Raw genomic sequence first — 9,249 nt, forward strand, 5'->3', positions numbered from 1 at the left:
ATTTCTAACGTCGGAGCTCCAGACTATCCTGGGCAAGTGCACCAAGATTTGCAGATGCCTCCAGCACAGAGTCTGGCTTTAATGTTCACATTCACTGAGTTAACTGCTGTTTCTGTTCCATTTGGGGCCTCTGAGGAGTCCACACTTTTTTCCAGCTCAACATTGCATTTAAACAGATCTTTATTTTAAACATTTATTTGGGCGGGGGGTGCCTGGGTAGCTCAGTTGGTTGGGCATCTGACTCTTGATTTTGGCTCAGGTCATGATCTCGGGTAGTAGGATCATTCTCTGTATCGAGCCTGCTTGAGATTCTCCCTCTCCCTCTGCACCTCCTCCTCCCTAAAGAAAAATTAGGGGTGCCCGGGTGGTTCAGTCAGTTAAGCATCAACTCTTGGTTTTGGCTCAGGTCATGAGATCAAGCCTCACATCGGGCTCCACACTCAGTGTGGAGTCCACTTGAGATTCCCCCTCTGCTCTCCCCTTCCTGCTAGTGCTCTCTCTCTAAAATACATAAATAAAAAAATAATAAAATAAAATACATAAATATTTTTTAAAATAATAAACGTATTTAGTATTATGGTTTTGTTTCAGGGGTGAAGGTTTTAGGAAACCTAGCAGTGAGTCCTACCAAAATGTAAACTTTGTGGGCATGGGAACTTTGGTTTGTTTTGTTCACTGTTTTAGGTCCAGAGCTTAGAATATTTGTTGAGTTAATAACCTGTTTTACTGCCCAGGGAGGAAATGAGCAAGCTTTTTGAAACAGGCTCTAAAAGATATGAGGTCTTGTGATTTATTATAAGCCCACATCCCATTCCTAGAAAAAGGACACTCTTGGCTCTTTCTCCCTTTCCATCTCCTGAGCCCCAGGAATCCGTCAAAACTAGCTAGGGAAACAGTGGTAAATAGACCAGAAAAGTGGGGTAGGTCTTGCCCTTACCCTCCTTCCAGTGGGTGAGATGGACCACAAACAAGTAAATCTATGCCATATTTTGTGCTGGCTACTCTGATGAAAGGTTGAACAGGGTCAGAAGTTTGAGTTGGTTTAGGTCAGGGAAGACAGGCTTCTCAGGGAGTCGGCCGGAGCTCAGGAGGGTTTTGCAGGGAGAGAACCCACCCCAACCCTGAGTACCCCGACTCCAGCCCCCAGCGGATTTGAGGGTCAGGGGAAGTGGAGCCAGGAGAGGGTGCTGTTGGGCTGCCTGCGGGCGGCAGCGAAAGCAATTAGTCAGCTGATTCTTCTAGCTGGGTGGCCGTGGTGCGGGTTCCTGAGAAGGGGAAATGCACAGAGGAGAGTCACTTCCTGCTCTTGACCTATCAAAGCCTTCCAGGGCCGCCCCTGCGCTGGCTGACCACCTCCCACCTCTGCTGGAGTTTGCACCGGCGCACTGGCCTTGTGCTGCCTGTTGAGGGCTTTTGTCCCTGTTCAAGCGGCTCCACTGCACCTGAGAAGTGCCATCAAGTCCAACCTGAAGGGGGTAAGAAGTGGAAACAGTGCATACCTACAACTCCTGAAAAATGCGAGTGGATAGGCACAGGTTCAAGGGAGGGCCTTCCCTTTCTAAGCTGGGGGACATGATGGCGTGCCCTGTGCTGGGGACCCCATGCAGGGGGGTGGTCAGGCCGTGGGAAGCATGGCCAGCCCCGAGTCTCTCCCTGGGCTGGCTGCTCCAGTGCCTGCCTCCATCCTTCACGGAACTGAGGGTCTTTGTGGCTTCTGGTAACCGCTCAGCCGCATGAGATGCCCCAAGAATTCTTACCTCCTAAGGCTTCTCAAGCCAATGAGCGGGAAGGTACAGCACGGCCATCGGCACTGCTGTAACCTTTCCCTGGGGAGCACATGCCATCGGCAGGCAGTCCAAATCCATCCCCAGCGCCTCTCCTACCTTCCCTCCCCAGCCAGAGTCCTGAGCTGGTTGTGCCAGGCCACCTCCAGACCAACTGAGGGGCTCCTGCTGTGGCCTTCGGATGCATACCCCCCCACCCCCCACCCTGCCTATGTCTTCTTGTCAGCTCTTCATGGGTGTCTCCTCTTCCCTTCTCCTGGATCAACCCAACTTCTCTGTGAGATGCAGGATGGAATGATACAGGTTTACGCACCACTCTTCTTACAAAGCCCTTCCCCAGTACTTCTTGGGATAATGACGTGAAACATAGGTGAGAAACAGACTCCCAACTTTTTGGATACATTAGCCATTTGCCATTCTCCTGCTTTCTGCTCCAGCGGCAGCTCCAGTGAGCCTGGTGCAGGGCCTGCTCCCCATCACGGTGCTTTACTCCCAGTTCGGAATTCCCAGTGCACTTGGGTTTCGCTTCCGGGGGGTTTCCCACCCCCAACCCTGAGCTTCACTGCTTGGTTACTCCTGTGGGTTAAGCCATGTGGGTAAGTGCAGTACATCTCCAGAGGGGCCACTCTGCTATCTGTTGACCATTCAGAGGTCCTGGGTTGGTGGCACATCTTGTCTTCACCAAGTCCGTTCCAGGTGGACGTATGGATCCTGTTCTCCATTGGTAGTCCTTGCTTGCTGCTGTGCCTTGTTGTCCCTTCTGCCCTCAGTTCTTCCTTCAGCGCCAGCCCTGCTCTCCTTGAACCCTAAAACTGAGCTCCTTCACAATGTCAACAAAGCTGCCCTCCTCCATCCAAAGTAGGGAGCGATGGGAAGCCAAGGGGTGAGAAAATCTCTTCTGTAACAACTTTTTACTATCGTGAATGAACATGAAGAGGAAAAGACAGTAAGACCTGTAGAATGGAGGCACTGTCACTCCAGATTGCTTTAAAAAAAAAAAAAAAAGATCTTAGGTATTTATTTATTTACACAGGGGAAGGGGGGGTAGAAGGAGAAGAAGAGAAAAATCCCTAGCAAGCTGCATGCTGAGTACAGAGCCTGACACAGGACTTGATCTCACAACCCTGAGATCCTGTCCTGAGCCAAAATCAAGAGTCATGGACACCTAACCAAACTATGACAGTCAGGTGCCCCCCCCCAACCTTTTTATTTAATAATCTATATTTACTTTAAAAGAAGTCATGGGTGTTTAAAAGACCCCCTGTGAGAGGGCAGGTGGTACACAGGGGCTTACGTCCCAACGCTATGGAAAGAACTGGCTTTCTCAGTTATACCGTGCTCATGTTGCTCCTTCCTCTGTTCTAGGTCACACACCATGAGGTATGACTTTGGAGTGACATTGGTGGCAGGTCACCAAGTTAGGTGGAGAGAAACCAAGGCCTAATTGCCTGGGGTTCCTCAGGTTCAGCTTTCATCATCAGAGATTTTGTCAGAATTTTGGTTCCCATGATCGCCACACCTGGTGGTGTTATTTCCACAAACATGTGACATGACAAGGCAAAAGAGACTTTGCAGCTCTAATTATCCAGGTGGGCCCACTGTAATCTAATGGGCCTTCAATGCAGAGAGCTGGAGCTTGAGAGGAAAGCCAAGATATTCAAAGCACAGAAAGGATTCCATGCATGTTGCTGGCCTACAAACAGGGACCCAGTCCTACGAACCCAAGCAACTGTGGAGTCTGCCGACAACCCGAATGAGCTTGGGAATGGTGTCTTCCCCAGGGTCTCCAGAAAGTAAGGTAGCCCAGGTGACATGAGCAGAGACTTTAGCCACACTGGACTTCTGAATTTAAGAGTGTGAGATAATAAGTGGGTGTTTTTTCAAGCTGTCAAGTAAGTAATTTCAGCTTTGTGGCAGAAGGTACATCAAGCCCTCACCAAACTGCAGCTTCTGGCATGGCACTCTGTTCTGGTGGTCTCTTGCTACATAACAGATCACTCTAAAACTGAATGGGTCGGGGGATCCCTGGGTGGCTCAGCAGTTGAGCGCTTGCCTTTAGCCCGGGGAGTGATCCTAGAGTCCTGGGATCAAATCCCACATCAGGCTTCCCGCAGGGAGCCTGCCCATCCCTCTGTGTCCCTCATAAATAAATAAAATATTTTTTTAAATTTAAAAAATAAAACTTAATAGGTCCAGAATTTGGAGGACTCAGTCCAGCATTTTGGGCTCAGGGTTTTGTGGAATTGCTGTCAGGGTTGGCTGGGGCTAGCGTCATCTCGAATGCTCCGTCACTTCATGTGCCTAGTGCCTGGGCTTGGAAAACTGGAAAGCTGGGGCCTCTGGGGCATCTCCTTGGTTCTCTCCCAATCATTTGTCCAGTGTGGTGGCTCTGGGTAGTTGGAAAAAAAGCTGCAGTCACCTGGGCCATACTCTCTTAGGTGGCCACAAAGACCCATCCAGATTCCAGGAGAGGGAACATAAGATTCCTTCCTTTTTTTTTTTTTTTAAGAATAAGTTAAAAAATATATATACATATATATATATATTCATGGGAGGCACAGAGATAGAGAGGCAGAGACATAGGCAGAGGGGAAGCAGGTGCCCTGCCGGAAGCCCAATGGGGAACTTGATCCCAGGACCCCAGGATCCTGCAGTTTGCAAGAGATCTATCTTGAGATCCTCAGCAGGCCTTTTGTGTGTTTGAAAGGCCCTACGATGGGGATCTGTGGGTGGCTCAGTGGTTTAGCGCCTGCCTTCGGCCCAGGGCATGATCCTGGAGTGCCAGGATCGAGTCCCACATCAGGTTCCCTGTGTGGAACCTGCTTCTCCCTCTGCCTGCGTCTCTGCCTCTTTGTCTGTGTCTCTCATGAACAAATAAGTAAAATCTTAAAAAGAAAAAAAAAAAAAGCAAAAGGCTCTATGAAGCAACACCATAAATCTACCTGAGGTTTTAACACAGCATTTTTAGTCATGCCTTTAGGTTTCACCTTTAACCTTGTTTTCCCGACAGCAAGGATTTGATCTCTGTCCAGAGCCCCTCCTTAATGTTAGCACTGTCTGCTATGCAGAGAGGCTGGGAATGAGAAACCCAGCAAACCCGGCAAGTCCTGGCTTTTTTATATTCAACAGATGTTTCTCCCTCTTACATTCTACTATAAACAACTAGAAGAATCCAGGCAACTTTCAACACTGCCTTCACATCTCCTTAGCTTGATTATACAGTTCTTTAGGTACATGTTATCTTTTCCACTTTTCTTCAGGTTGCCAAGTTCTCTGCTGCTGTAACCAAGAAAGATCCCCTTTCTTCCAGAATCCTCAATGTGGTGTGATGTGGTCTGCAGCTGGCCATAGCAATGTGATCTTGATTGTAAAATGTAAAGTTTGGGGAACATCATTTGTGCATATGGCAGTGATATTTAAAAGTGGCTATAGTGACAAATGACTTATATATTTTTTAAGATTTTATTTATTTATTTATTCATGAGAGACACACAGAGAGAGAGGCAGAGACACAGGCAGAAGGAGAAGCAGGCTCCATGCAGGGAGCCCGACGTGGGACTCGATCCCGGGTCTCCAGGATCACGTCCTGGGCCAAAGGCAGGCGCTAAACCGCTGAGCCACCCAGGGATCCCTTGACTTATATTTTCTAAAATTTGTGTCTTCTAAAATGTGTGTCTGGTCGTGCTCGCTTCGGCAGCACATATAATAAAATTTGTGTCTGGTGCTGTGACATCCAGAAAAGCAGCACTACAGTGTCAGTGTGAAAAAGGGACATGGAAAAAGCTTTGGATGTGCCAAGGGAATGAATACCACCTCCTGAGGAAGACACTCCAGCCCCAAGTTTCTAAAGTTTGTTTTGTTTTTATTTTTTAAGTTGGCTCTATGCCTAGTGTGGGGCATGAACTCATGACCCCAAGATTGAGAGTCGATGCTCTACCAACTGAGCCAGCCAGGCACCTCCAGGCCCAAGTTTCTAAAGGAAAAAACCCAGGGGTGCCTGGGTGGCTCAGTCAGTTAAGCATCTGCCGTTGGCTCAGGTCATGATCTCAGGGTCCTGTGATGGAGCTCCATGTCAGGCTCCCTGCTCAGTAGGAAGTGTGCTTCTCCCTCACCTCCCCCTGCTCCTGCTCTCTTTCTCTCACAAATAAAATCTTTATAAAAAAATAAAGAAAAAAACCCAGAACATCTGAGCATTTGAGTGAGATCCTTCCAACTAAGCTTGGCGTTTTAATTCATCTGGGTTCACAATCTCATCTAAACAGGGTTCATACCAACTGGATCAATTAGCTTTTGTTGCATAGGCCACCCTAAGTGCCAGTAACCACAACAAACATTGCCCAAGGGTCTGTAATTTGGTTGGGATTTGGATGATCCAAACCAGCTCCCTAATGTGTCTGTGGGCCAGCTTATCTAAATTGGGCCTGTCTACGGCAGCTTGGTCCAGTGTTTCCCTCCTCTTCCTCCTGAGACCACTAAGACAACCCAGCACATTCTTCTCATTGCAAGGCGGGGGCCCCACTGTGTCAGCACGCTCCAACAATGTTCTTGAATCATGTTTGCTAACATTTCATTGGCCAAAGACACACGGCAAAAGATGTGGATGCAGGAAGGGGTGGAGAACTGGGATCATTTATATAATCTACCACAGTTTGTCCCCATTGTCCCCAATTACGTAAAATTTCCTCAACCTCTTCTAAGGATCCCCCCAAATTTCCTCTAGGCATGGCATTTGGCTAGAAGTCTGATACCTTGTGATCCACACCAGGTTTAAATATGGCTTTTCATGGCCCAGAGGCCTATGAACTTTTTTAAAAGACGAGTTCTTGCCCTGTATTTTAGTTCAGACTACTATAACAAATATCATAGACTGGGTGGCTTAAGACGACAAACTATTTCTCACAGTTCTGGAGGCTGGAAATCCAAGATTGAGGTATTGGCAGATCTGGCATTTAGGGAGAGCCCTCCTCCTGGCTTGTGGACAGTTGCCCTCCCACTGTATCCGAGAGAGAATGAGCTAGCCAGTTCCCTGGCGTCTCTTCTTCTAAGGGCACTAATCTTATCATGGGGGCTCCACCCTCATGACCGAACTACCTCCCAAAGGACACACATCCAAATACCATTTGGATTAGTGTTTCAACATATGAATCTGGGGTCGGTGGGGGGGACAGCAAACATGCAGTCTCTAACAGCCGCACAGAGCCAATACACTGAGGTGATGGGGCAGGACAGTGCCCATTTGTAAGGGAGGCTGAATGGTGGCAGTAACTGACTTGCAGCAATGTTGACATGCTGTGGGGCAAATATCGTCTGGTCTTTCTACTTTAAGGATAAGGAATATTCCTTGATTAGGTCTTGGCCCTGCAACCTACAAAAGCTTCACTAATGCAGGTGTTGGCACATTTTTTCTGTAAAGGGCCAGAGAACCAACTTTTTTTTTTTTTTTTAAGATTTTATTTATTTATTTACTCATGAGAGACACAGAGAGGCAGAGACACAGGCAGAGGGAGAAGCAGGCTCCATGCAAAAGCCTGACGTGGGACTCGATTCTGGGATCATGCCCTGGGCCTATGTGCTAAACCGCTGAGCCACCCAAGGTATGTGCTAAACCGCTGAGCCACCCAAGGATTGCCAAGAATCAACCTTTTTAGGCTTTGTACATCACATACCTTCTGTGTCACTTTATTTTTATTTATTTATTTATTTATTTTATTTTAATTTATTTATTGGAGACAGAGAGAGAGAGGCAAAGACACAGGCAGAGGGAGAAGCAGGCTCCATGCAGGGAGCCCAATGTGAGACTTGATCCCCGAACCCCGGGGCCAAAGGCAGATGCTTAACCGCTGAGCCACTCAGGTGTCCCTCCTTTTTCTTTTTTAAACTGCTCCTTAAATATGTGAAAAACATTTAGTTCAGGGCTGTAGTTTGCTGACCCTGCCTTTATCCGTTGTCTTCCACAACACGTGTCTGTACTCTCCAACATGTTCTCTCTTTTCCATCACACATCTTGGCCACTTCTGAAGACGGCATTGAAAAAGATGTCAGTTTTGGCTACTGAGCCTACTTTCTGCTGATAGAAAATTGGGAGTCTAGAAGCCTTTATACATTTTGAACAGTCTTGAACTTTCTTCAACTAGGGTGGCAGCACTTTAGCTAATACGACTGCCTCAAAAACTCAGTAGATTTCCTATGTATTTTATTGTTCTGCTCTTGTACCAAAAGCCGGGCAATTCTTGTTATGTTTAGCTCTCTAGATTTCCTTACTGCTACTTTTGTCATATATGGCTGCTGGGAAATCAAGCTCTTAGGATTCCTAGGAGCCTATGCTAGGCGTAATTTTAATACAGCTTCCCGTGAGCCATATTATTGCTCTCTGGTATCACTGTGAGCTCAAGTATTACTCCTGTGACTATGTTACATTATACTGCAAAAGGATGATTACTCAGGCACACCTGATCTAATCACATGAACTCCTTAAGTAGAGTCTTCTCTGGCTAGGAGCAGACAGTGATGTCCGGGTTAAAACGATGAGGACTGGACATGATGCTGCTGCCTCTGAAGAGGGGCCACGTGCACGGTAGAGTAGCCTAGAAGAGACGTGACCTCTGGCCAACCCACAAGGAGGGTCTCCCCAATATCACCTGCTAGAGGTGCACAGAGTGAAAACGCCTAGAAATTTACCTCGTCTGTCCCACAATGACAATAGGTGCATTAAAAAATATCTTTGATGGTAGCTACACCTGTAGTGAGAATAGCCTAATGTACAGAGTTGCCAAATCACTAGTTATACACCTGAAGCTAACGTGACATTGTGTGTCAACTATAATTAAAAAGAAAAAAACAAAGCATAAGAAAAAAGAAATGCCGGGGGGAAAAAACGATACATCAGCACTTACTGAGCTCTTTCTGTATGCCGAGGCAGGGGAGGGTCATGCGGAAACCACCCAGAACCTGCCTGCCTGCAGAGCCTGCAGTGATAGGGACGGGCTCACACAGCCTGACGGAGAATGGATCATTCCTCCCGAACGACTGCGCGAGGACGCCCCTGGCGCCAGCCGGGCGAGGCGATGCCGGCCGGGATAAAGCGAGGCTCAGTGAATCCCACGCTCCAGCAGAAGTCGGGCGGGCGGCGGGGCGGCGGGGCGAACCCGGCCGAGAGCGTCCGTCCGCAGCGCACAGCGCGGCTGCGGGCGGGGCCGAGAGCCACCGTGCCCGGGAGCCCAGGGCGGGGAGCCGCCGGCGCGCGCACCGAAGCCCCGACGCCCAGCTCGCCTCCTCGCTCCTCGCCGCACCGAAGCTGCGCATCCCAGCAGCGCGGACCCCGGCCGGTTCCCGGGGGCTTGGAACGCTAGGGAGCTGGACCCGGGGCGACCGCGCACCGTCGCGGCGCACGCAGGGCGACGTCCGCACTCCGCGAGCGCCGGCACGCACGCACGCACGGCCGGCCGCAAAGCAGCCCCGGCGTGCC

General features: G+C 48.9%; 1 long non-coding RNA gene across 1 annotated transcript; it reads right to left on the reverse strand.

Moving 5' to 3' along the window:
- Positions 1 to 767: 767 nt before the first annotated feature.
- Positions 768 to 9,178, reverse strand: LOC140619375 (uncharacterized). Its single transcript, XR_012019275.1, has 2 exons — positions 8,678 to 9,178; positions 768 to 2,769 (listed from the first exon to the last, which is right to left on the reverse strand). It is a non-coding gene; the product is annotated as an uncharacterized lncRNA (long non-coding RNA).
- Positions 9,179 to 9,249: the final 71 nt, after the last annotated feature.

The sequence above is a fragment of the Canis lupus genome, chromosome 2, assembly GCF_048164855.1.
Source record: "Canis lupus baileyi chromosome 2, mCanLup2.hap1, whole genome shotgun sequence".
In the NCBI taxonomy this organism is placed as follows: domain Eukaryota; kingdom Metazoa; phylum Chordata; class Mammalia; order Carnivora; family Canidae; genus Canis; species Canis lupus.